Source organism: Somniosus microcephalus, unplaced genomic scaffold (assembly GCF_052327205.1).
Source record: "Somniosus microcephalus isolate GS21.2 unplaced genomic scaffold, FLI_Smic_1.0 unresolved_chr4, whole genome shotgun sequence".
NCBI classification, from domain to species: domain Eukaryota; kingdom Metazoa; phylum Chordata; class Chondrichthyes; order Squaliformes; family Somniosidae; genus Somniosus; species Somniosus microcephalus.
The window spans coordinates 5,332,406-5,360,010 of NW_028225182.1; the positions used below are offsets into that span (position 1 = coordinate 5,332,406).

General features: G+C 42.2%; 4 non-coding genes across 4 annotated transcripts; all 4 read right to left on the reverse strand.

Moving 5' to 3' along the window:
* Positions 1-11,634: 11,634 nt before the first annotated feature.
* Positions 11,635-11,707, reverse strand: trnav-aac (transfer RNA valine (anticodon AAC)). The gene has a single exon. It is a non-coding gene; the product is annotated as a tRNA-Val (tRNA).
* A 4,027-nt stretch (positions 11,708-15,734) lies between these two features.
* Positions 15,735-15,807, reverse strand: trnav-aac (transfer RNA valine (anticodon AAC)). Its single transcript has one exon. It is a non-coding gene; the product is annotated as a tRNA-Val (tRNA).
* Positions 15,808-17,758: 1,951 nt separating this feature from the next.
* On the reverse strand, positions 17,759-17,831 carry trnav-aac (transfer RNA valine (anticodon AAC)). Its single transcript has one exon. It is a non-coding gene; the product is annotated as a tRNA-Val (tRNA).
* A 1,977-nt stretch (positions 17,832-19,808) lies between these two features.
* trnav-aac (transfer RNA valine (anticodon AAC)) lies at positions 19,809-19,881 on the reverse strand. Its single transcript has one exon. It is a non-coding gene; the product is annotated as a tRNA-Val (tRNA).
* Positions 19,882-27,605: the final 7,724 nt, after the last annotated feature.

Below are 27,605 nucleotides of genomic sequence, written 5' to 3' on the forward strand. Positions count from 1 at the left end.
CCTGATGCATATGATAAAAGTCAAGAAATTAAATGTACAACTGACACACAAAGGGAGACTGGATAAGCACTTGAGGGAAATAAGCTTGCAGAGCTACGGGGATAGAGCGGGGGGAATGAGACTGACTGGATTGCTCTACAGAGAGCCGGCACGGACTGGAAGGGCCGAATGGCCTCCTTCTGTGCCGTTATGATTCTATGACTCAATGACATGCAAAGGATCGCACTCAGAACACAGACACTCGCTTGATATAGAAACGTGCCACCCATGTACACCCACTCACAGCTCATATTTTCACAGGAAGCTGGTTCCATTTCTGTGAACAGTCTACACGCCAAAAGTTTAATTGTTTTTCAGAAGTTGCCCGCCCTGTTGTGTATTTCGAGCAGTTCCCTACTTTCACAGTGGCGATTCTGGGGCTGGGTGCGTGTCATAAACACTCAACATTTTAAACCAAGGTTCCTAAAATACAATGAGCTAGGGATAAAGGCTCATCACATGCTCAGAGCTAAATAAATGATTGAATTTCTACAGAATAATTTTCACAGAAATGGAACCGGCTTCGGGTGACAATATGAGCTGTGACTGTGTGTACATGGGTGGCATGTTTCTATATCAAGCGAGTGTTTGTGTTCTGAGTGCGATCCTTTGCATGTCATTGAGTCATAGAGTCATAACAGCACAGAAGGAGGCCATTCGGTCCTTCCAGTCCGTGCCGGCTCTCTGTGGAGCAATCCAGTCAGTCCCATTCCCCCCGCTCTATCCCCGTAGCTCTGCAAGTTTATTTCCCTCAAGTGCCTATCCAGTCTCCCTTTGTGTGTCAGTTGTACATTTATATTCTTGACTTTTATCATATCCATCAGGTTATCAATATATAAATATCTGTGTTTGAAAGTGAGATTCTTCTAAATGGATTTTGTGAATATCAGTGGGCTGGTGATGAAGAAATGTGATTGTATCTGTGTGTTATTTCTCAATGGATGTGTGTGCATTGGTGTTCTGTATAAATGTATTTGCGTGGCATTTAAAGGTAAGACAGACATAAATAGCCAGAACATGCTTTTTGAATGAGACAGATTCACCCAAATAAATGAATAAATAACGCAGATGCATGTAAATCTTGGATAAGTGCCTGAAGGAAAAAAAATGTGCAGGGTTACGGGGAGAGGGCGGCGGAGTGGGACTAGCTGAAGGGCTCTTGCAGAGAGCCGGCACGGGCTGGACGGGCCGAATGGCCTCCTTCTGTGCTGTATCCATTTTCTGCTTCTATGGTGTAGATCTGTAAGTGGGGAAAGGCGACTACAGTGACACAACATCACCTCAGGCATTGGCAATAAATGCTGGCCTTGCCAGCGAGACCTACATCTAACCAATATAAAACATACATCTGATATAATTTCTCATTGTTGTGAGTTAACAATTAAGATATTAATTGTCGAGACTGATATGAGCTGTAAAAGAACAGTGACCCCGACGTGATTTGAAAACGCAGGCTTCTGATACCAGGTATACCAATTTGGATACTGTTGAGGGGGATGACTCACCAGGGGAAGGCAGCAGCAGCCAACTTTCTGGCACTGTGGGTGCTCCTGCTGCCCAGGAAGGGAGGAAAAAGAGTGGGAGAGCAATAGTGGTTGGGGATTCTATAGTAAGGGGAACAGATAGGCGTTTCTGTGGCCATAGACGTGAATCCAGGATGGTTTGTTGCCTCCCTGGTGCCAGGGTCAAGGATGTCACTGAGCGGCTGCAGGGCATTCTGGAGGGGGAGGGTGAACAGCCAGAGGTCGTGGTCCACATTGGTTCCAACGACATAGGAAAAAAGAGGGATGAGTTCCTGCAGCAAGAATTTAGGGAGCTAGGTGGAAGATTAAGGAGCAGGACTTCAAAGGTTGTAATCTCTGGATTACTCCCGGTGCCACGTGCTACTGAATATAGGAATAGGAAGAAAGAGCTGATGAATGCGTGGCTAAAGGGATGGTGCAGGAGGGAGGGCTTTAGTTTCCTGGATCATTGGGTCTGCTTCTGGGAAAGGTGGGACTTGTACAATTCAGACGGTTAACACCTGAACCTATTCCTGGCTGGGGTGGAGATCGCCTTTACAGAAGGTAAGTACTGTAGAAAATATAGGGACAGAGTGATCTCCTGGAAGAATTTCGATCGCCTAGCTGGGTCGGAGAGGAATTTCCCAGATTTTTTTCTCCCAAATTGGCCATTGGGTCTTTATCTGGTTTTTCGCCTCTCCCGGGAGATCACATGGGTTCGGGTGGATGCAGAGTGATAGAAGATTTGAGGTTAGGATTAGATCAGCCATGATCTTATTGAATGGTGGAGCAGGCTCGAGGGGCCGATTGGCCTACTCCTGCTCCTATATCTTATGTTCTTATGTTCTTATCCTTGCGGGGAGGTTTGCTAGCACTGCTGGGGGGGGTTTAAACTAACTTGGCAGGGGGATGGGATACAGAGTGGAGCTATAGTAGGGGGTGATTTACAGCCAAATACGGAGGAAAAAACAAGTCAGCTGGGAAGGCAGAGCAAATATGTGAAGGCAAAAGGGAATATGGCAGGGCTGGAAGGCATTTATTTTAATGCAAGGAGCCTTGCAAATAAGGTGGATGAACTGAAGTTGTTGTTGAACACATGGGAGTACGATATTGTTGCTATCACGGAGACATGGTTGAGAGAGGGTCAGGATTGGCAGCTCAATATTCCGGGGTATAGAATCTTCAGGCGAGACAGAGGGGGGTGTAAAAGGGGAGGGGTTGTTGCAATATTAATTAAGGAGTCAATTACTGCTGTAAGGAGGGACGATATATTAGCGCGTTCCTCTAATGAGGCCATATGGGTAGAACTTAAAAACAAAAAGGGGGCAAGCACTTTGCTGGCAGTGTACTATCGGCCCCCAAACAGTCAGGGGGAGATAGAGGAACAGATATGTAGGCAAATCTCAGAGAAGTGCGAAAATAATAGGGTAATAATAGTGGGGGATTTCAACTTCCCCAATATTAATTGGGATAGTCAGAGTGTGAAAGGCTTAGAGGGTGCAGAATCCTTAAAGTGCATCCAGGAGAGCTTTTTGAGCCAACATGTAGAAAGTCCTACAAGAGAGGGGGCGGTACTGGACCTAATTCTAGGGAATGTAGTCGGCAAGTGGTGGAAGTGTCAGTAGGAGAGCATTTTGGCGACAGTGACCATAATTCGGTGAGATTTAAGGTGGTCATGGAAAAAGACAAAGACGGCCCGGAAAGAAGGGTTCTAATTTGGGGGAAGGCCGATTTTAATATGATAAGGCAGGATCTGGCCAAAGTGGACTGGGAGCAGCTGCTTATAGGAAAATCCTCATCAAAACAGTGGGAGACTTTCAGAAGGGAAATAGAGAGAGTACAATGCCAACATGTTCCTGTAAAGGTCAAGGGTGGGACCAACATGCAAAGGGAACCTTGGATGACAAGGGATATACAAAAATGCATAAGGGAAAAAAGGGGGGCTTTTGGCAATTACAAAAGACTAAAGACGGAGGAAGCCCTAGAGGAGTATCAAAAGTGCAGGGGTATATTAAAAGAGAAATTAGGAGGGCGAGGAGGGGCCATGAAATAACACTGGCGAGCAAAATAAAGGAAAAACCTAAGATGTTTTATAAGTATATTAAGGGCAAGAGGATAACCAGGGAAAGGTTAGGGCCGATTAGGGACCAAAGTGGCAATCTGTGTGTAGAGCCAGATGATGTAGGCGGGGTTTTAAATGAATTTTTTGCATCTGTGTTCACTATGGAGAAAGACGATGTAGACATAGAAATCGGGCAAGGGGACTGTGACATACTTGAACATATTAGCATCGAGATGGAGGGGGTACTAGCTGTTTTAGCAGGCCAAAAAGTGGATAAATCCCCAGGCCCGGAGGAGATGTGTCCCAGGCTGTTGTGTGAGGCAAAGGAGGAGATTGCAGGGGCTCTGACACAAATTTTCAGAACCTCTCTGGCCACAGGGGATGTACCAGAGGTCTGGAGAACAGCTAACGTAGTACCATTATTGAAGAAGGGTAGCAGGGATAAACCAGGGAATTACAGGCCAGTGAGCCTAACATCTGTGGTAGGGAAATTATTGGATAAAATTCTGAGGGACAAAATTAGTCACCACTTGGAGAGGCAAGGATTAATCGGGGATAGTCAGCATGGCTTTGTCAAAGGTAAATCATGTCTGAGCAATCTGATTGAATTTTTCGAGGGGGTGATTAGGTGTGTGGATGAGGGAAATGCTGTGGATGTGGTTTACATGGACTTCAGTAATGCTTTTGACAAAGTCCCGCATAGGAGACTGGTCAAGAAGGTAAGAGCCCATGGGATCCAGGGTGCCTTGGCGCGTTGGATCCTAAACTGGCTGAGTGGCAGGAGGCAGAGGGTGATGGTCGAAGGTTGCTTTTGTGACTGGAAGCCTGTGTCCAGTGGGGTACCTCAGGGATCTGTGCTGGGTCCCTTGCTGTTTGTGATCTACATAAATGATTTGGATGAGAATGTAAAAGGTATGATCAGTAAGTTCGCAGATGACACGAAAATTGGTGGGGTGGTAAATTGCGAGGAGGAAAGTCTCAGGCTACAGGACGATATAAACGGGTTGGACAGATGGGCGGAAAAGTGGCAAATGGAATTTAACCCTGAAAAGTGCGATGTGATGCATTTTGGACGGACAAATAAGGCAAGGGAATACACAATGAGTGGTAGGACCCTAGGAAGTACAGAGGGTCAGAGAGACCTTGGTGTACATGTACATAGATCCCTGAAGGCAGCGGAACAGGTAGATAAGGTGGTTAAAAGGCATATGGGATACTTGCCTTCATTAGCCAAGGTATAGTATATAAGAGCAGGGAGGTTATGATGGAGCTGTACAAAACGCTGGTGAGGCCACAGCTGGAGTACTGTGTGCAGTTCTGGTCGCCTCACTATAGGAAGGATGTGATTGCTTTGGAGAGGGTGCAGAGAAGATTCACCAGGATGTTACCTGGGATGGAGCGCCTCAGCTATGAAGAAAGGCTAAACAGGCTGGGGTTGTTTTCCTTGGAGCAAAGAAGGCTGAGGGGGAACCTGATTGAGGTGTACAAAATGATGAGGGGCATAGATAGGGTAGATAAAGAGGAACGTTTCCCCTCAGTAGGGGGGTCAATAACAAGGGGGCATAGATTCAGGGTAAGGGGCAGGAGATTTAGAGGGGATTTGAGGAGGAACTTTTTCACCCAGAGTGTGGTTGGAATCTGGAACTCACTGCCTGAAAGGGTGGTAGAGGCAGGAACCCTCACACCATTCAAGAAGCATTTGGATGAGCACTTGAAATGCCATTGCATACAAGGCTATGGACCAAATGCTGGAAAATGGGATTAGACTGGACAGGGATTGATGGACGGCGCTGACACGATGGGCCGAAGGGCCTCTTTCTGTGCTGTAAAACTCTTTGACTCTATGACTCTATAATCTGGAGTCAGACGCGCTACCGTTGCGCCACGAAGTCTCGACAACTTTCTTTGTGTATTCAGGTTCATATATACAAAAGTATCATACCTGGTCCGTGCTGGTCGAATGACACTCACCTGCTTTCGATTCACAACCAAGGAATTCATCTTGACATAAGATTTGGGAACAGTGCATTGCAGAAAGATAATTCAAGTCTGTGAGACGAGTAATAATTGCTTTAATCTTGACAAATAAATCCATCACTTTCTGTTACAGATTTCGGTTACAGACGCTCTTTGCGTGACATTTGTTCCGCGTTTAATTTTACAAACTGGGTGAGATGGCTGATCGCGGGGAGACAGTGGGAGCTTCAGCGGCCCCACTGTCAGGATGTGGAAGGATTCATGTTAGGGGTGTGTGGGGGAATTAGTGACATTTTTTGTAAAGGGCAGCGGGGGAGAAGGACTGAGAGCATTCAGTGTGGGACAGAAGGTGTTTAAAGTGAGGCAACACATTGCCGATCCGCACAGAGCGCGTTAACTGATTCAGTACCACTCTGCTGCTGCTACAGAGCCGGTGGTTTCCACATTGTAGCGGTTATCAGGTTCGAGCCCGGGTGGAAACATATATGTTTTAAACTTGCTGTGGCGAACAACTAGAGGCGAATTTATTCTCCTGTCAAATGGGCCACAGCGGCTTCTACCTTGTTCTTTAATTGCTCTTTATTTCACTTCACTGAGTTAGATATATTTCTTAAGGCTAAAGGGATCAAGGGATTTGGGGAGAAGGCAGGGACAGGGTACTGAATTTGGATGATCAGCCATGATCTCATTGAATGACGGAGCAGGCTCCTAGTACCGACCCCTGGGGAACACCACTGTTTACCTTCCTCCAGTCAGAGAAACAACAGTTCAGCACTACTCTCTGTTTCCTGTCACTTAGCCAATTTGACATCCATGCTGCCACTGTCCCTTTTATTACATGGGCTTAAGCTTTGCCGGCAAGCCTGTTACGTGGCACTTTATCAAATGCCTTTTGGAAGTCCATGTCCACCACATCAAATGAATTTCCCTCACCAACCCTCTCTTTCACCTCATCAAAAAATTCAATCAAGTTGGGAAAAGACGAGTTGCGTTTAACAAATCCGAGCAGACTTTCCTTAATTAATCCACACTTCTCCAAGTGACTGGTCATTTTGTGCAGGGTTATCCTTTCTAAAAGCTTCCTCACTACCGACGTTAAGCTGACTGGCGTGCAGTTGCTGGGTTGAACCTTATACACTTTTTTCAACAAGGGTGTAACATTTGCAATCCTCCAGACGTCTGGCACCACCCCATATCCAATGAGTATTGGAGGATTATGGTCAGTACCTCCGTAATTCCCACCTTTACTCCCCTCAGCATCCTAGGATCCATTTCAACTGGTCCTGGTACAGCCAGCTTTCTAGTACCTCCTCTTTATCAATTTTTATCCCATCCAATATTCAACTACAGCTCATTAACTGTAGCAGTGGGCCCGGGCGGCGCTTCAGTAGACAGTTCGAAAACGCAAAGTCACTGTCTCGGTCTTAAGTGCTCTGCTCATCAAGAACAACCACACAAACAAAATGGTTTTACAATGCTTACCTCTTATCTCCAGTCAAATTTATCAGTTGGCTCGTTGGTATGATTCTCGCTTCGGGGTTATTGGTTGAAACTTGCGGGAGATCCCGGACGAGCCCTTATTTTGCCCGCGAATTATGAACTTGCTGTTCGAACTTCTGGAAAAAAAAACACTGGCTTTGATACAGAGCTTTTCACGAACTCAGGACGTCCCAAAGGTCTTTAACCCCATTGAAGTCCCTTTGAAGATTTGTAATGTGGGGAAAAATGTGCCCAAATCGCCCCCACATTAATCTCAACTCTTTGGGAAGGAGTTCGGTGCAAAGACTCAGGCGCCTCAATGATGTGGACTTTCTTTGAATGAGTTCTGCTTGTAACTGCACTCGAGCTTGAAACAGCTCCTGGGCCTCCATCTCACGGGAGCAGAGTGTGGTCGCTGTGCAGCGGTTAGCAAGTCGGTGACGAGCTTGGGGTTGAGGTGCGTCGCTTTCAATCTATGAAATTTCACCAAGGCCCAGAGAAAAGAAATGCTGAATGGAACAGTCCCTGTGAGAGATGGATTGAAGGGGACGACGCTCCGAGCTCAGCTGGAGAACGCGCAGTGCAGTAAAAGGGTTCGCAACCGTAAATGTCAGATTTATTAATCATGCAATAATTAGAAGTATAATTAACAACAGCTCTTAAACAAATCTTTGCGAATTTTAACCGAGGAACTCCAACACGTTATAGTTCCGAGTTCGATATACAAGTTAATCAAACCTTTAACGAATTCTAAAGTACCTGTTCCAAACTTTTGATATCTTTTCCTTACCTCTACTACGTGACAATGTGCAAGTTTAATAGTGTAACCTAACACAACTGCCCACCTTCTGATGGAAGGTTTTCGACCGGAAACGTTAAATCTGCTTCTCTCTCCACAGCTGCTGCCTGACCTGTTGAGTGTTTCCAGCACTTTCTATTTTTATTACCCGACCTTGTTACCAGAGTATCACTTCCCTTATCCCCTTACCACACTCCTTCCTTACATGTAGCCTTGTCCGAAAAACAGGCTCCATTCGCACAACGGGATGTTCTGCTTCAGGCATTCATTGGAACTATAAGGGGAACCAGTGGAGGCAGCATATTTGGATTTCCAAAAGGCATTCGATAAGCAAACACGTAAAAGCTTGTTACACAAGATAAGGGCTCATGGGACTGGAGGTAATGTATGAGCAAGAATAGAGGTTTGGTTAATGGACAGAAAATAGAGAGTAGGAATTATCGGGTCATTTTCAGATTGGGAAGCTGTAACTAGTGGGGTGCCGCAAGGGTCAAGTGCGCATGCTTCAGCTATTTACAGTCGATATTACTGACTTAGATGAAGGGACAGAGTGTAATGTATCCAAGTTTTCTGATGATACAAAGCTAGGTGGGAAAGTAAGCTGTGAGAAGGACACAAAGAGCCTACAATGGGATATAGACAGATTAAGTGAGTGGGCGGGCAAGAAGGTGCCAGATGGAATATAATGTAGGGAAATGTGAGGTTATTCACTTTGGTAGGAAGAATAGACACACAGAATAATTTTAAATGGTGCAAAGCAATTAATTATTTCGTTCTGCAAATGAAAGTTACGGGGTAAGTAATGGTAATTTATACAATTCTAATTTTTTCAAATCAGCTGAATGCAGTCAATTTCATCAGGTTGTGATTTAAAAACTGTTATAAAAGTCACTTTCCTGACCAGGAATCGAAATCGTGTTGCGGAGGTGAAAGGACTGGTTTTCTGAATCATTTAAAGGTGATCGCTATCAATCACGCAGCATAGGTTTAAAATCACGGCTACAATTTGTTTCGGTGTAGAAGAAGGGGATTGAATATGACTGTAAAATCACCATACAACGCCCGCGGTGAGAGTGGGTTCGAGATTACAATTAAGTTATGTCTGCGAAGTTACCGCTGAGCTGATGCTGAGGCCGATCAAAGAATGAGAAACCGCTCAATATAAAGGATGAGCTCACAAACATCAGGCACAGTGCAGTCTGGTCAACGTCAAGCCCCTCCTTTCTTATTCAGAGACATGAGCGGGAGTCAGACGCCACAAACTTTAATTAAAGGCACAGATACGAGTAACACTTCCAAATCTTTTCACTGTAAAATTATTTCACTTTATTTAATGGCTGACTGCATTGACTCTGAAAATGATCACCATGAGATTTTATGTTCGCTGCTGATTCGCTTTTCCGTGGACACTAACGCTCCGGTTTCCGTAGTGTAGCGACTATCATGTTCGCCTCCTACATGAACAGTTCCCAAATCGAGCCAGGGTGGATATGTTCGAGTGGAACCTTTTTATTCTGCGCAATAACCGGTCCGGTTATATTGAACAAAATATGCCCCAGATTCCTGATGTCGTTTTAAACCAGCCTCCTAAAAAACGATGGGCCTTGAAATTGCGATCGGAGGTTTGGCGCCGGCTTACGCCTCCGAACCGAGAAACAAATCCCAATTAACTGGTGTCTCCGGAGTTTCGCACACTTGCGGTCTTGGGCCTGCTGGCGTCCGCCTGCATAAAGGCCCACGGATACCATTGGCGCTCACGGTTCGGCAGCATCCCTGGATTCACGTTGGCCAGGCCAACCAATCTAACAGGGGGATTCCTATGATGTTTTATGTACGGAATCCCATAAGCATAATAGAAATCTCCAAATAAATAACATTTCACACCACGGAAGTAAGAATAAATGGTCACATGTTCAAAATAAATGAATTTAATTAAGCATTCAATGGTCTCATTCTGTGCCGTTATGACTCCTCTCTGCCCCACACAACAGTGAGAGGGAAATAGAGGGGAGCACGATTCCAACGAGGAACAGGTGCAGGAAGTTTTTGTACAGTTCTTCTTATGTCGGTAAATCTTTTAAAATTATTTCACTTGAACTTTTTCAGTTCAACTTTTCCAAGGAGCATTTCAAGGAACTGGGAAGAAATTAAAAAATTGGGGTTGTTAAAAAAAAACCTGCCGTCGTGGAATTGAATCCCGGCCTCGCCGCGTGATAGGCGGGGATACTCACCACTGTACTAACGTGGAACTGAAACTTGCAATGTTTGATCAGAACTAGAAGCTAACTGTGAACAGAGTGAGAAAGAGACAGACAGACAGATAGAGAGACAGGGACAAAGAGGGAGGCAGAGACAAAGAGAGTGACAGGGACAAAGAGAGAGGCAGAGACAAGGAGAGAGATAGGGACAAAGAGAGAGGCAGGGACAAAGAGATTGACAGACAGAGACAAAAAAGAGAGACAAGCACAAAGAGCGAGTGGCCCCAGGGATGAGTTGACTTCAGTTATGTTGATCGACTGAGAAGCTGCAATTGTTTTTCCGCAGAAGATTAAGAGGAAATTTAATCGATGTTTGTAAATTTACAAGACGTTTTGATAAGGGTAAATAAGGAGAATCTGTTTCCAGTGGCAGGAGGGTCGGTAACTGGAGGACACGGATTGAACCAAACCGGCAAAAGGTACCAGAGGGGAGATGAGGAGTTTTTTTTACCACAGCCAGTTGTTGTGATCGGGAATGCGCTGCCTGAAAGGGCGGTGGAGCAGACACAATAGTAACTTTCAAAAGAGAATTGAATAAATCATTGTAAAGGAGAAATTTGCAGGTGTGCAGGTTAGGTTGATTGGCTATGTTAAATTGACCCTTAGTGTTAGGGGGATTAAATACGTGGGGTTACGGGGATAGGGTGGGATATGTGTTCGTGTAGGGGTTACGGGAATCGGGTGGGACATGTGTCGGTGCAGGCTCGATGGGCCGAAATGGCCTCTATCTGCATTGTGGGGTTTCTGTGTGATTCTGTGTGAAACATCAGGGGAGTGGGATTATTTGAAGAGCTCTTTCAAAGTGCCAGCACAGACTCAATGGGCTGCATGGGCTCCTTCTGTGCCGTATCAATCTATGATTCTATGAATCTATGATTTAAAATTCAAATTGAATATTTTTAAATATAAATGTAAAACTTAAAATTTTAAACCTTGTCAAAATTTACCTAAACGAATTTTAAGTGTATGTTGATAGATTGTAGTTAACCAACGGTATTAAGGGATCATTGAAGTCTGTGAGACACTTCATAATTGTTTATATTATCATTAATCAACCCACAACATTTTGTTGCACACTGCAGGAATTGCTAACATGTATACCGGATGACAGTCAAACTTCAATAACTTTTTATAGAATCATAGAAAATTGCCTGAACCCCTGTGGTTAATGAAGTGAATTTTAATGGTTGAGTTCCCTATACACCTTGGAATTCTGGAAATCATGGTTTGTAGTTTGCAGAAACGGGGCTTAGATCTGCTGTTGTGAACCAAGGTAAAGCTGCAGTATCCTTGAATAATCTTTCACAATTCAACTGAAAGCAGCCGGAATGTGCAACTTTGAGAGGGGCTGTCTGCACGGTCAGGGCTGGAAACGGAAGTGAGCGAGCGAAACCGTAGTGTTCTGTGTGTGTGCACAACTGTACAGAATAACACAAATGTAACAGGACTTTGTTACATTGCATAACAAATGCAAATTGATCCATTTTTCTACGATTTAAATGAACATGATTTACAAAATGTTACCGCCCGGTTTCGAACCGGAGACTTTTCGCGTGTTAGGCGAACGTGATAACCACTACACTACGAAAACGCTGTATCAAACAGTCGCCTTTTGCTATACATCTATGAATCTATGAAGAAAGTTTTTAAAGTTTGACTGCCACCCAGCAAACATGTTACAATTTCCTTCAGTGTGCAACACACATTTTTGTTGGTTTTAATACAATTATTAAGATTCTCACAGACTTCAATGGTCTTTGTCAGAACTGAAATCCCTGACTGGGAATCAAACCTGATTGTTTTCAATGATGATAGGATTGTCCTATGAGGAGAGATTGAGTAGATTGGGCCTATAATCTCTGGAGTTCAGAAGAACGAGAGGTGTTCTCATTGAAAGGTACAATTTTCATGGAGGGCTTGAAAGGGTAGAAGCTGAGAGGTTGTTTCCCCTGGCTGGAGAGTCGAGAACTAGGGGGCAGAGTCTCAGGATAAGGGGCCGGCCATTTGAGAGTCAGATGAGGAGACATTTCTTCACTCAGAGGCTTGTGAATCTTTGCAATTCTCAACCTCAGAGGGCAGTGGATGCTCAGTCATTGAGTATATTCAAGGATTTGGGAGTCCTTTTACACAGAATACAGAAATTAACGTTTGTGAGCTCATCCTTTATATTGAGCGGTTTCTCGTCCTTTAATCGGTGTCAGCTTTCGCTCAGCGGTTACTTCGCAGCACTAACTTCTTTGTAAGTTCGAACTCTGTCTCACCGCAGGCGCAGTCTGGGCTTTTTTCAATCCCCTTCAACACCGAAACACATTAAAGCAGTGATTTTAATTTAGCGGCGTGACATTTTTCGAGGCACCATTAAATGATTCAATAACGTATTCCTATCAGTGTTGCGAGCTGGGTTCGATTCCCGGTTAGAGAAGAAATTTTGATATCACCGTTTCTTATTCATGAATGCAATGTAATTTTATTAAATTAATTACATACATCTAATGTGAATCAATAAGAACTGCTATAATCACCATTAATTAACCGGTAACTTTATTTTGCAGAATGAAAGACATGATAATATCGTTACTGAGGGACAGTCGAAACTTCATTCATTCATTTTGCTCTTTGCTTCTCCTGAACCGTTAACCCATATCTCATTTTACACATTGCATTATAGGAGAATAGTTTAACATCTTCATTGCTTGAGAGATCAGCGATCTGGGGCAAGATTTGTAAAATTTATCGGGACCGGCTATTTCACAGAAAAAACCTATTCTCTCACATGATGTTTTCAGACCACACACTGACCAATCTTTGCTGGGCCCCAAGTGGATGATCTGACACTTGAACGCGTTGAACTCCATTAATCACTGGTCAGGGGAGATTTAATAGAGGTGATCAAAATTATGGGGGAAAAAGTTTCCACTGGCAGGAGTGTCAGCAGGGCTATGGGGGACGACCTGCGGAGTGGGACTGATTGGATAGCTCGTTCAAAGATGCATCATGAATTGCTCATTTTAATCTGCGATTGATGGATTTTAGTTAACCAACGTTATTAAGGGATCATTGAAGTCTGTGAGACACTTCATAATTGTTTCTATTATCAATAATCCACCCACAACATTTTGTTGCACACTGCAGGAATTGCTAACATGTATAACGGATGACAGTCAAACTTTAATAACGTTTTATATAATCAGAGAAAATTGCCTGAACCCCTGTGGTTAATGAAGGGAAGTTTAATGTTTGAGTTCCGTATACACCTTGGAATTCTGGAAAACATGGTTTGTAGTTTGCAGAAACGCGGCTTAGATCTGCTGTTGTGAACCGAGGTAAAGCTGCAGGATCCTTGAATAATCTTTCACAATTCAACTGAAAGCAGCCGGAATGTGCAGCTTTGAGAGGGGCTGTCTGCACGGTCAGGTCCGGAAACGGAAGTGAGCGAGCGACACCGTAGTGTTCTGTGTGTGTGCAGAACTGTACAGAATAACACAAATGTAACAGGACTTTGTTACATTGCATAACAAATGCGAATTGATCCATTTCTCTCCGACATAAATGAACATGATTTAAAAAATGTTGCGGCCCGCTTTCGAACCGGGGACCTGCCGCGTGATAGGTGAACGTGATAACCACTACACTACGGAAGCGCCGGATAAAACAGTCGCCTTTGGCTATAAATCTATGAATCTATGAAGAAAGTTATTTAAGTTTGACTGTCACCCAGCAAACATGTTACAATTTCCTTCAGTGTGCAACACACATTTTTGTTCGTTTTAATACAATTAATAAGATTCTCACAGACTTCAATTGTCTTTGTCAGAACTGAAATCCCTGACTGGGAATCAAACCTGATTGTTTTCAATGATGATTGGACTGTCCTATGAGGAGAGATTGAGTAGATTGGGCCTATAATCTCTGGAGTTCAGAAGTACGAGATGTGTTGTCATTGAAAGGAACAATTTTCTTGGAGGGCTTGAAACGGTAGAAGATGAGAGGTTGTTTCCCCTGGCTGGAGAGTCTCGAACTAGGAGGCAGAGTCTCAGGATAAGGGGCCGGCCATTTGAGACTCAGATGAGGAGACATTTCTTCAATCAGAGGCTTGTGAATCTTTGCAATTCTCAACCTCAGAGGGCAGTGGATGCTCTGTCATTGAGTATATTCAAGAATTTGGGAGTCCTTTTACACAGAATACAGAAATTAACGTTTGTGAGCTCATCCTTTATATTGAGCGGTTTCTCGTCCTTCAATCGGTGTCAGCTTTCGCCCAGCTGTTACTTCACAGCACCAACTTCTTTGTAAGTTCGAACTCTGTCTCACCGCGGGCGCAGTCTGGGCTTTTTTCAATCCCCTTCAACACCGAAACACATTAAAGCAGTGATTTTAATTTAGCAGTGTGATATTTTTTGAGGCACCATTAAATGATTCAATAACGTATTCCTATCAGTATCGCGAGCTGTGTTCGATTCCCGGTTAGGTAAGAAATTTTGATATCACCGTTTCTTATTCATGAATGCGATGTAATTTTATTAAATTAATTACATGCATCTAATGTGAATAAATAAGAACTGCTTTAATCACCATTAATTAACCGGTAACTTTATTTTGCAGAATGAAAGACATAATAATATGGTTACTGAGGGACAGTCGAAACTTCATTCATTTATTTTGCTCTTTGCATCTCCTGAACTGATAACTCATATCTCATTTTACACATTGCATTTTAGGAGAATGGTTTAAAATGTTCATTGCTTGAGAGAGCAGCGATCTGGGGCAACATTTGTAAAATTTAATGGGAGCGGCTACTTCACAGAAAAAACCTATTCTCTCACATGATGTTTTCAGACCACACACTGACCGATCTTTGCTCGGCCCCAAGTGGATGATCTGATAGTTGCCCGCGTTGAACTCCATTAATCACTGGTCAGGGGAGATTTAATAGAGGTGATCAAAATTAAGGGGGAAACAGTTTCCACTGGCAGGAGTGTCAGCAGGGCTATGGGGGAAGAGCAGCGGAGTGGGACTGATTGGATAGCTCTTTCAAAGATGCATCATGAATTGATCATTTTAACCAGCGATTGATAGCTTTTAGTCAACCAACGGTATTAAGGAATCATTGAAGTCTGTGAGACACTTCATAATTGTTTCTATTATCATTAATCAACCCACAACATTTTGTTGCACACTGCAGGAATTGCTAACATGTATACCGGATGACAGTCAAACTTTAATAACTTGTTATAGAATCATAGAAAATTACCTGAACCCCTGAGGTTAATGAAGGGAATTTTAATGGTTGAGTTCCATATACACCTTGGAATTCTGGAAAACATGGTTTGTTGTTTGCAGCAACGCGGCTTCGATCTGCTGTTGTGAACCGAAGTAAAGCTGCAGGATCCTTGAATAATCTTTCACATTTCAACTGAAAGCAGCCGGAATGTGCAACTTTGAGAGGGGCTGTCTGCACGGTCAGGGCTGGAAACGAAAGTGAGCGAGCGAAACCGTAGTGTTCTGTGTGTGTGTACAACTGTACAGAATAACACAAATGTAACAGGACTTTGTTACATTGCATAACAAAGGCGAATTGATCCATTTTTCTACGATTTAAATGAACATGATTTACAAAATGTTTCCGCCCGGTTTCGAACCGGGCACTTTTCGCGTGTTAGGCGAACCTGATAACCACTACACTACGGAAACGCCGGATAAAACAATCGCCTTTGGCAATAAATCTATGAATCTATGAAGAAAGTTATTTAAGTTTGACTGTCACCCAGCAAACATGTTACAATTTACTTCAGTGTGCAACACACATTTTTGTTCGTTTTAATACAATTAATAAGATTCTCACAGACTTCAATTGTCTTTGTCAGAACTGAAATCCCTGACTGGGAATCAAACCTGATTGTTTTCAATGATGATTGGATTGTCCTATGAGGAGAGATTGTGTAGATTGGGCCTATAATCTCTGGAGTTCAGAAGTACGAGATGTGTTGTCATTGAAAGGTACAATTTTCTTGGAGGGCATGCAACGGTAGAAGATGAGAGGTTGTTTCCCCTGGCTGGAGAGTCTCGAACTAGGAGGCAGAGTCTCAGGATAAGGGGCCGGCCATTTGAGACTCAGATGAGGAGACATTTCTTCACTCAGAGGCTTGTGAATCTTTGCAATTCTCAACCTCAGAGGGCAGTGGATGCTCAGTCATTGAGTATATTCAAGAATTTTGGAGTCCTTTTACACAGAATACAGAAATTAACGTTTGTGAGCTCATCCTTTATATTGAGCGGTTTCTCGTCCTTCAATCGGTGTCAGCTTTCGCCCAGCTGTTACTTCACAGCACCAACTTCTTTGTAAGTTCGAACTCTGTCTCACCGCGGGCGCAGTCTGGGCTTTTTTCAATCCCCTTCAACACCGAAACACATTAAAGCAGTGATTTTAATTTAGTAGTGTGATATTTTTCGAGGCACCATTAAATGATTCAATAATTTATTCCTATCAGTGTTGCAGGCTGGGTTCGATTCACGGTTAGGGAAGAAATTTTGATATCACCGTTTCTTATTCATGAATGCGATGTAATTTTATTAAATTAATTACATGCATCTAATGTGAATAAATAATAACTGCTTTAATCACCATTAATTAACCGGTAACTTTATTTTGCGGAATGAAAGACGTAATAATATGGTTACTGAGGGACAGTCGAAACTTCATTCATTTATTTTGCTCTTTGCATCTCCTGAACTGTTAACCCATATCTCATTTTACACATTGCATTTCAGGAGAATGGTTTAAAATGTTCATTGCTTGAGAGAGCAGCGATCTGGGGCAACATTTGTAAAATTTAACGGGACCGGCTATTTCACAGAAAAAACCGATTCTCTCACATGATGTTTTCAGGCCACAAGTGGATGATCTGACACTTGCCCGCGTTGAGATCCATTATTCACTGGTCAGGGGAGATTTAACAGAGGTGATCAAAATTAAGGGGGAAACCGTTTCCACTGGCAGGAGTGTCAGCAGGGCTATGGGGGAAGAGCAGCAGAGTGGGACTGATTGGATAGCTCTTTCAAAGATGCAATATGAATTCCTCATTTTAACCTGCAATTGATAGATTTTAGTTAACCAACGGTATTAAGGGATCATTGAAGTCTGTGAGACACTTCATAACTGTTTCTATTATCATTAATCAACCCACAACATTTTGTTGCACACTGCAGGAATTGCTAACATGTATACCGGATGACAGTCAAACTTCAATAACTTTTTATAGAATCATAGAAAATTGCCTGAACCCCTGTGGTTAATGAAGGGAATTTTAATGGTTGAGTTCCGTATACACCTTGGAATTCTGGAAAACATGGTTTGTAGTTTGCAGAAACGGGGCTTAGATCTGCTGTTGTGAACCGAGGTAAAGCTGCAGGATCCTTGAATAATCTTTCACAATTCAACTGAAAGCAGCCGGAATGTGCAACTTTGAGAGGGGCTGTCTGCACGGTCAGGGCTGGAAACGGAAGTGAGCGAGCGAAACCGTAGTGTTCTGTGTGTGTGTACAACTGTACAGAATAACACAAATGTAACAGGACTTTGTTACATTGCATAACAAATGCGAATTGATCCATTTTTCTACGATTTAAATGAACATGATTTACAAAATGTTTCCGCCCGGTTTCGAACCGGGGACTTTTCGCGTGTTAGGCGAACGTGATAACCACTACACTACGGAAACGCCGGACAAAACAGTCGCCTTTGGCAATAAATCTATGAATCTATGAAGAAAGTTATTTAAGTTTGACTGTCACCCAGCAAACATGTTACAATTTCCTTCAGTGTGCAATACACATTTTTGTTCGTTTTAATACAATTAATAAGATTCTCACAGACTTCAATTGTCTTTGTCAGAACTGAAATCCCTGAGTGGGAATCAAACCTGATTGTTTTCAATGATGATTGGATTGTCCTATGAGGAGAGATTGAGTAGATTGGGCCTATAATCTCTGGAGTTCAGAAGTACGAGATGTGTTGTCATTGAAAGGTACAATTTTCTTGGAGGGCATGAAACGGTAGAAGATGAGAGGTTGTTTCCCCTGGCTGGAGAGTCTCGAACGAGGAGGCAGAGTCTCAGGATAAGGGGCCGGCCATTTGAGACTCAGATGAGGAGACATTTCTTCACTCAGAGGCTTGTGAATCTTTGCAATTCTCAACCTCAGAGGGCAGTGGATGCTCAGTCATTGAGTATATTCAAGAATTTGGGAGTCCTTTTACACAGAATACAGAAATTAACGTTTGTGAGCTCATCCTTTATATTGAGCGGTTTCTCGTCCTTCAATCGGTGACAGCTTTCGCCCAGCTGTTACTTCACAGCACCAACTTCTTTGTAAGTTCGAACTCTGTCTCACCGCGGGTGCAGTCTGGGCTTTTTTCAATCCCCTTCAACACCGAAACACATTAAAGCAGTGATTTTAATTTAGCAGTGTGATATTTTTTGAGGCACCATTAAATGATTCAATAACGTATTCCTATCAGTATCGCAAGCTGGGTTCGATTCCCGGTTAGGGAAGAAATTTTGATATCACCGTTTCTTATTCATGAATGCGATTTAATTTTATTATATTAATTACATGCATCTAATGTGAATAAATAAGAACTGCTTTAATCACCATTAATTAACCGGTAACTTTATTTTGCGGAATGAAAGACATAATAATATGGTTACTGAGGGACAGTCGAAACTTCATTCATTTATTTTGCTCTTTGCATCTCCTGAACTGTTAACCCATATCTCATTTTACACATTGCATTTCAGGAGAATGGTTTAAAATGTTCATTGCTTGAGAGAGCAGCGATCTGGGGCAACATTTGTAAAATTTAACGGGACCGGCTATTTCACAGAAAAAAACGATTCTCTCACATGATGTTTTCAGACCACACACTGACTGATCTTTGCTAGGCCCCAAGTGGATGATCTGACACTTGCCCGCGTTGAGCTCCATTATTCACTGGTCAGGGGAGATTTAATAGAGGTGATCAAAATTAAGGGGGAAACCGTTTCCACTGGCAGGAGTGTCAGCAGGGCTATGGGGGAAGAGCAGCGGAGTGGGACTGATTGGATAGCTCTTTCAAAGATGCAATATGAATTCCTCATTTTAACCTGCAATTGATAGATTTTAGTTAACCAACGGTATTAAGGGATCATTGAAGTCTGTGAGACACTTCATAACTGTTTCTATTATCATTAATCAACCCACAACATTTTGTTGCACACTGCAGGAATTGCTAACATGTATACCGGATGACAGTCAAACTTCAATAACTTTTTATAGAATCATAGAAAATTGCCTGAACCCCTGTGGTTAATGAAGGGAATTTTAATGGTTGAGTTCCGTATACACCTTGGAATTCTGGAAAACATGGTTTGTAGTTTGCAGAAACGGGGCTTAGATCTGCTGTTGTGAACCGAGGTAAAGCTGCAGGATCCTTGAATAATCTTTCACAATTCAACTGAAAGCAGCCGGAATGTGCAACTTTGAGAGGGGCTGTCTGCACGGTCAGGGCTGGAAACGGAAGTGAGCGAGCGAAACCGTAGTGTTCTGTGTGTGTGTACAACTGTACAGAATAACACAAATGTAACAGGACTTTGTTACATTGCATAACAAATGCGAATTGATCCATTTTTCTACGATTTAAATGAACATGATTTACAAAATGCTTCCGCCCGGTTTCAAACCGGGGACTTTTCGCGTGTTAGGCGAACGTGATAACCACTACACTACGGAAACGCTGGATAAAACAGTCGCCTTTGGCTATAAATCTATGAATCTATGAAGAAAGTTATTTAAGTTTGACTGTCACCCAGCAAACATGTTACAATTTCCTTCAGTGTGCAACACACATTTTTGTTCGTTTTAATACAATTAATAAGATTCTCACAGACTTCAATTGTCTTTGTCAGAACTGAAATCCCTGACTGGGAATCAAACCTGATTGTTTTCAATGATGATTGGATTGTCCTATGAGGAGAGATTGAGTAGATTGGGCCTATAATCTCTGGAGTTCAGAAGTACGAGATGTGTTGTCATTGAAAGGTACAATTTTCTTGGAGGGCTTGAAAGGATAGAAGCTGAGAGGTTGTTTCCCCTGGCTGGAGAGTCTAGAACTGGGGGGCAGAGTCTGAGGATTAGGGGCCGGCTATTTGAGACTCAGATGAGGAGACATTTCTTCACTCAGAGGCTTGTGATCTTTGCAATTCTCAACCTCAGAGGGCAGTGGATGCTCAGTCATTGAGTATATTCAAGGATTTGAGAGTCCTTTTACATAGAATACAGAAAGTTAACTTTTGTGAGCTCTTCCTTTATATTGAGCGCTGTCTCCTTCTTTAATCGTTGTCAGCTTTCGCTTGGCGGTTACTTCGCAGCACCAACTTCTTTGTAAGTTCGAACTCTGTCTCACCGCGGGCGCAGTCTGGGCTTTTTTCAATCCCCTTCAACACCGAAACACATTAAAGCAGTGATTTTAATTTAGTAGTGTGATATTTTTCGAGGCACCATTAAATGATTCAATAATTTATTCCTATCAGTGTTGCAGGCTGGGTTCGATTCACGGTTAGGGAAGAAATTTTGATATCACCGTTTCTTATTCATGAATGCGATGTAATTTTATTAAATTAATTACATGCATCTAATGTGAATAAATAAGAACTGCTTTAATCACCATTAATTAACCGGTAACTTTATTTTGCGGAATGAAAGACATAATAATATGGTTACTGAGGGACAGTCGAAACTTCATTCATTTATTTTGCTCTTTGCATCTCCTGAACTGTTAACCCATATCTCATTTTACACATTGCATTTCAGGAGAATGGTTTAAAATGTTCATTGCTTGAGAGAGCAGCGATCTGGGGCAACATTTGTAAAATTTAACGGGACCGGCTATTTCACAGAAAAAACCTATTCTCTCACATGATGTTTTCAGACCACACACTGACTGATCTTTGCTAGGCCCCAAGTGGATGATCTGACACTTGCCCGCGTTGAGCTCCATTATTCACTGGTCAGGGGAGATTTAATAGAGGTGATCAAAATTAAGGGGGAAACCGTTTCCACTGGCAGGAGTGTCAGCAGGGCTATGGGGGAAGAGCAGCGGAGTGGGACTGATTGGATAGCTCTTTCAAAGATGCAATATGAATTCCTCATTTTAACCTGCAATTGATAGATTTTAGTTAACCAACGGTATTAAGGGATCATTGAAGTCTGTGAGACACTTCATAACTGTTTCTATTATCATTAATCAACCCACAACATTTTGTTGCACACTGCAGGAATTGCTAACATGTATACCGGATGACAGTCAAACTTGAATAACTTGTTATAGAATCATAGAAAATTACCTGAACCCCTGAGGTTAATGAAGGGAATTTTAATGGTTGAGTTCCGTATACACCTTGGAATTCTGGAAAACATGGTTTGTTGGTTGCAGCAACGCGGCTTCGATCTGCTGTTGTGAACCGAAGTAAAGCTGCAGGATCCTTGAATAATCTTTCACAATTCAACTGAAAGCAGCCGGATTGTGTAGCTTTGAGAGGGGCTGTCTGCACGGTCAGGGCTGGAAACGGAAGTGAGCGAGCGACACCGTAGTGTTCTGTGTGTGTACATAACTGTACAGAATAACACAAATGTAACAGGACTTTGTTACTTTGCATAACAAATGGGAATTGATCCATTTTTCTACGATTTAAATGAACATGATTTACAAAATGTTTCCGCCCGGTTTCGAACCGGTGACTTTTCGCGTATTAGGCGAACGTGATAACCACTACACTACGGAAACGGTGGATAAAACAGTCGCCTTTGGCTATAAATCTATGAATCTATGAAGAAAGTTATTTAAGTTTGACTGTCACCCAGCAAACATGTTGCAATTTCCTTCAGTGTGCAACACACATTTTTGTTCGTTTTAATACAATTAATAAGATTCTCACAGACTTCAATTGTCTTTGTCAGAACTGAAATCCCTGACTGGGAATCAAACCTGATTGTTTTCAATGATGATTGGATTGTCCTATGAGGAGAGATTGAGTAGATTGGGCCTATAATCTCTGGAGTTCAGAAGTAAGAGATGTGTTGTCATTGAAAGGTACAATTTTCTTGGAGGTCTTGAAACGGTAGAAGATGAGAGGTTGTTTCCCCTGGCTGGAGAGTCTCGAACTAGGAGGCAGAGTCTCAGGATAAGGGGCCGGCCATTTGAGACTCAGATGAGGAGACATTTCTTCACTCAGAGGCTTGTGAATCTTTGCAATTCTCAACCTCAGAGGGCAGTGGATGCTCAGTCATTGAGTATATTCAAGAATTTGGGAGTCCTTTTACACAGAATACAGAAATTAACGTTTGTGAGCTCATCCTTTATATTGAGCGGTTTCTCGTCCTTCAATCGGTGTCAGCTTTCGCCCAGCTGTTACTTCACAGCACCAACTTCTTTGTAAGTTCGAACTCTGTCTCACCGCGGGCGCAGTCTGGGCTTTTTTCAATCCCCTTCAACACCGAAACACATTAAAGCAGTGATTTTAATTTCGCAGTGTGATATTTTTTGAGGCACCATTAAATGATTCAATAACGTATTCCTATCAGTATAGCGAGCTGGGTTCGATTCCCGGTTAGGGAAGAAATTTTGATATCACCGTTTCTTATTCATGAATGCGATGTAATTTTATTAAATTAATTACATGCATCTAATGTGAATAAATAAGAACTGCTTTAATCACCATTAATTAACCGGTAACTTTATTTTGCAGAATGAAAGACATGATAATATGGTTACTGAGGGACAGTCAAAACTTCATTCATTTATTTTGTTCTTTGCATCTCCTGAACTGATAACTCATATCTCATTTTACACATTGCATTTTAGGAGAATGGTTTAAAATGTTCATTGCTTGAGAGAGCAGCGATCTGGGGCAACATTTGTAAAATTTAACAGGACCGGCTACTTCACAGAAAAAACCGATTCTCTCACATGATGTTTTCAGACCACACACTGACCGATCTTTGCTCGGCCCCAAGTGGATGATCTGATACTTGTTCGCGTTGAACTCCATTAATCACTGGTCAGGGGAGATTTAATAGAGGTGATCAAAATTATGGGGGAAACAGTTTCCACTGGCAGGAGTGTCAGCAGGGCTATGGGGGAAGAGCAGCGGAGTGGGACTGATTGGATAGCTCTTTCAAAGATGCATCATGAATTGCTCATTTTAACCTGCGATTGATAGCTTTTAGTCAACCAACGGTATTATGGAATCATTGAAGTCTGTGAGACACTTCATAATTGTTTCTATTATCATTAATCAACCCACAACATTTTGTTGCACACTGCAGGAATTGCTAACATGTATACCGGATGACAGTCAAACTTTAATAACTTGTTATAGAATCATAGAAAATTACCTGAACTCCTGAGGTTAATGAAGGGAATTTTAATGATTGAGTTCCGTATACACCTTGGAATTCTGGAAAACATGGTTTGTTGTTTGCAGCAACGCTGCTTCGATCTGCTGTTGTGAACCGAAGTAAAGCTGCAGGATCCTTGAATAATCTTTCACAATTCAACTGAAAGCAGCCGGATTGTGTAGCTTTGAGAGGGGCTGTCTGCACGGTCAGGGCTGGAAACGGAAGTGAGCGAGCGACACCGTAGTGTTCTGTGTGTGTGCATAACTGTACAGAATAACACAAATGTAACAGGACTTTGTTACTTTGCATAACAAATGGGAATTGATCCATTTTTCTACGATTTAAATGAACATGATTTACAAAATGCTTCCGCCTGGTTTCGAATCGGGGATTTTTCGCGTGTTAGGCGAACGTGATAACCACTACACTACGAAAACGCTAGATCAAATAGTCGCCTTTTGCTATACATCTATGAATCTATGAAGAAAGTTTTTAAAGTTTGACTGCCACCCAGCAAACATGTTACAATTTCCTTCAGTGTGCAACACACATTTTTGTTGGTTTTAATACAATTATTAAGATTCTCACAGACTTCAATGGTCTTTGTCAGAACCGAAATCCCTGACTGGGAATCAAACCTGATTGTTTTCAATGATGATAGGATTGTCCAATGAAGAGAGATTGAGTAGATTGGGCCTGTAATCTCTGGAGTTCAGAAGAACGAGAGGAGTTCTCATTGAAAGGTACAATTTTCATGGAGGGCTTGAAAGGGTAGAAGTTGAGAGGTTGTTTCCCCTGGCTGGAGAGTCTCGAACTAGGGGGCAGAGTCTCAGGATAAGGGGCCGGCCATTTGAGAGTCAGATGAGGAGACATTTCTTCACTCAGAGGCTTGTGAATCTTTGCAATTCTCAACCTCAGAGGGCAGTGGATGCTCAGTCATTGAGTATATTCAAGGATTTGGGGGTCCTTTGACACAGAATACAGAAATTAACGTTTGTGAGCTCATCCTTTATATTGAGCGGTTTCTCGTCCTTTAATCTGTGTCAGCTTTCGCTCAGCGGCTACTTCACAGCACTAACTTCTTTTTAAGTTCGAAATCTGTCTCACCGCGGGCGAAGTCTGGGCTTTTTTCAATCCCCTTCAACACCGAAACACATTAAAGCAGTGACTCTAATTTAGCAGCGTGACATCTTTCGAGGCACCATTAAATAATTCAACTTAACGTATCCTTTCAGTGTTGCGAGCTCGGTTCGATTCACGGTTAGAGAAGAAATTTTGATATCACCGTTTCTTATTCATGAATGCGATGTAATTTTATTAAATTAATTACATACATCTAATGTGAATAAATAAGAACTGCTATAATCATCATTAATTAACCGGTAACTTTATTTTGCAGAATGAAAGACATGATAATATGGTTACTGAGGGACAGTCGAAACTTCATTCATTTATTTTGCTCTTTGCATCTCCTGAACTGATAACTCATATCTCATTTTACACATTGCATTTTAGGAGAATGGTTTAAAATGTTAATTGCTTGAGAGAGCAGCGATCTGGGGCAACATTTGTAAAATTTATCGGGACCGGCTATTTCACAGAAAAAACCTAATCTCTCACATGATGTTTTCAGACCACACACTGACCAATCTTTGCTAGGCCCCAAGTGGATGATCTGACACTTGAACGCGTTGAACTCCATTAATCACTGGTCAGGGGAGATTTAATAGAGGTGATCAAAATTATGTGGGAAAAAGTTTCCACTGGCAGGAGTGTCAGCAGGGCTATGGGGGACGACCTGCGGAGTGGGACTGATTGGATAGCTCGTTCAAAGATGCATCATGAATTGCTCATTTTAACCTGCAATTGATAGATTTTAGTTAACCAACGTTATTAAGGGATCATTGAAGTTTGTGAGACACTTCATAATTTTTCTATTGTCAATAATCCACCCACAACATTTTGTTGCACACTGCAGGAATTGTTAACATGTATAACGGATGACAGTCAAACTTTAATAACGTTTTATAGAATCAGAGAAAATTGCCTCAACCCCTGTGGTTAATGAAGGGAAGTTTAATGTTTGAGTTCCGTATACACCTTGAAATTCTGGAAAGCATGGTTTGTAGTTTGCAGAAACGCGGCTTAGATCTGCTGTTGTGAACCGAGGTAAAGCTGCAGGATCCTTGAATAATCTTTCACAATTCAACTGAAAGCAGCCGGAATGTGCAGCTTTGAGAGGGACTGTCTGCACGGTCAGGTCCGGAAACGGAAGTGAGCGAGCGACGCCGTCGTGTTCTGTGTGTGTGCAGAACTGTACAGAATAACACAAATGTAACAGGACTTTGTTACATTGCTTAACAAATGCGAATTGATCCATTTTCTACGACATAAATGAACATGATTTACAAAATGTTGCCCCGCGGTTTCGAACCGGCGACTTTTCGCGTGTTAAGTGAACGTGATAACCACTACACTACGGAAACGCATGATGAAACACTCGCCTTTGGCTATAAATCTATGAATCTATGAAGACAGTTATTAAAGTTTGACTGTCACCCAGCAAACATGTTACAATTTCCTTCAGTGTGCAACACACATTTTTGTTGGTTTTAATACAATTAATAAGATTCTCACAGACTTCAATTGTCTTTGTCAGAACTGAAATCCCTGACTGGGAATCAAACCTGATTGTTTTCAATGATGATTGGATTGTCCTATGAGGAGAGATTGAGTAGATTGGGCCTATAATCTCTGGAGTTTAGAAGAACGAGATGTGTTGTCATTGAAAGGTACAATTTTCTTGGAGGTCTTGAAACGGTAGAAGATGAGAGGTTGTTTCCCCTGGCTGGAGAGTCTCGAACTAGGAGGCAGAGTCTCAGGATAAAGGGCCGGCCATTTGAGACTCAGATGAGGAGATATTTCTTCACTCAGAGGCTTGTGAATCTTTGCAATTCTCAACATCAGAGGGCAGTGGATGCTCAGTCATTGAGTATATTCAAGAATTTGGGAGTCCTTTTACACAGAGTACAGAAATTAAGGTTTGTGAGCTCATCCTTTTTCTTGAGCGGTTTCTCGTCCTTTAATCGGTGTCAGCTTTCGCCCAGCTGTTGCTTCACAGCACCAACTTCTTTGTAAGTTCGAACTCTGTCTCACCGCGGGCGCAGTCTGGGCTTTTTTCAATCCCCTTCAACACCGAAACACATTAAAGCAGTGATTTTAATTTAGCAGTGTGATATTTTTTGAGGCACCATTAAATGATTCAATAACGTATTCCTATCAGTATCGCGAGCTGGGTTCGATTCCCGGTTAGGGAAGAAATTTTGATATCACCGTTTCTTATTCATGAATGCGATGTAATTTTATTAAATTAATTACATGCATCTAATGTGAATAAATAAGAACTGCTTTAATCACCATTAATTAACCGGTAACTTTATTTTGCTGAATGAAAGACATGATAATATGGTTACTGAGGGACAGTCGAAACTTCATTCATTTATTTTGCTCTTTGCATCTCCTGAACTGATAACTCATATCTCATTTCACACATTGCATTTTAGGAGAATGGTTTAAAATGTTCATTGCTTGAGAGAGCAGCGATCTGGGGCAACATTTGTAAAATTTATCGGGACCGGCTATTTCACAGAAAAAACCTACTCTCTCACATGATGTTTTCAGACCACACACTGACCAATCTTTGCTCGGCCCCAAGTGGATGATCTGACACTTGCCCGCGTTGAACTCCATTAATCACTGGTCAGCGGAGATTTAATAGAGGTGATCAAAATTATGTGGGAAAAAGTTTCCACTGGCAGGAGTGTCAGCAGGGCTATGGGGGACGACCTGCGGAGTGGGACTGATTGGATAGCTCGTTCAAAGATGCATCATGAATCGCTCATTTTTACCTGCGATTGATATATTTTAGTTAACCAACGTTATTAAGGGATCATTGAAGTCTGTGAGACACTTCATAATTGTTTCTATTATCAATAATCCACCTACAACATTTTCTTGCACACTGCAGGAAATGTTAACATGTATAACGGATGACAGTCAAA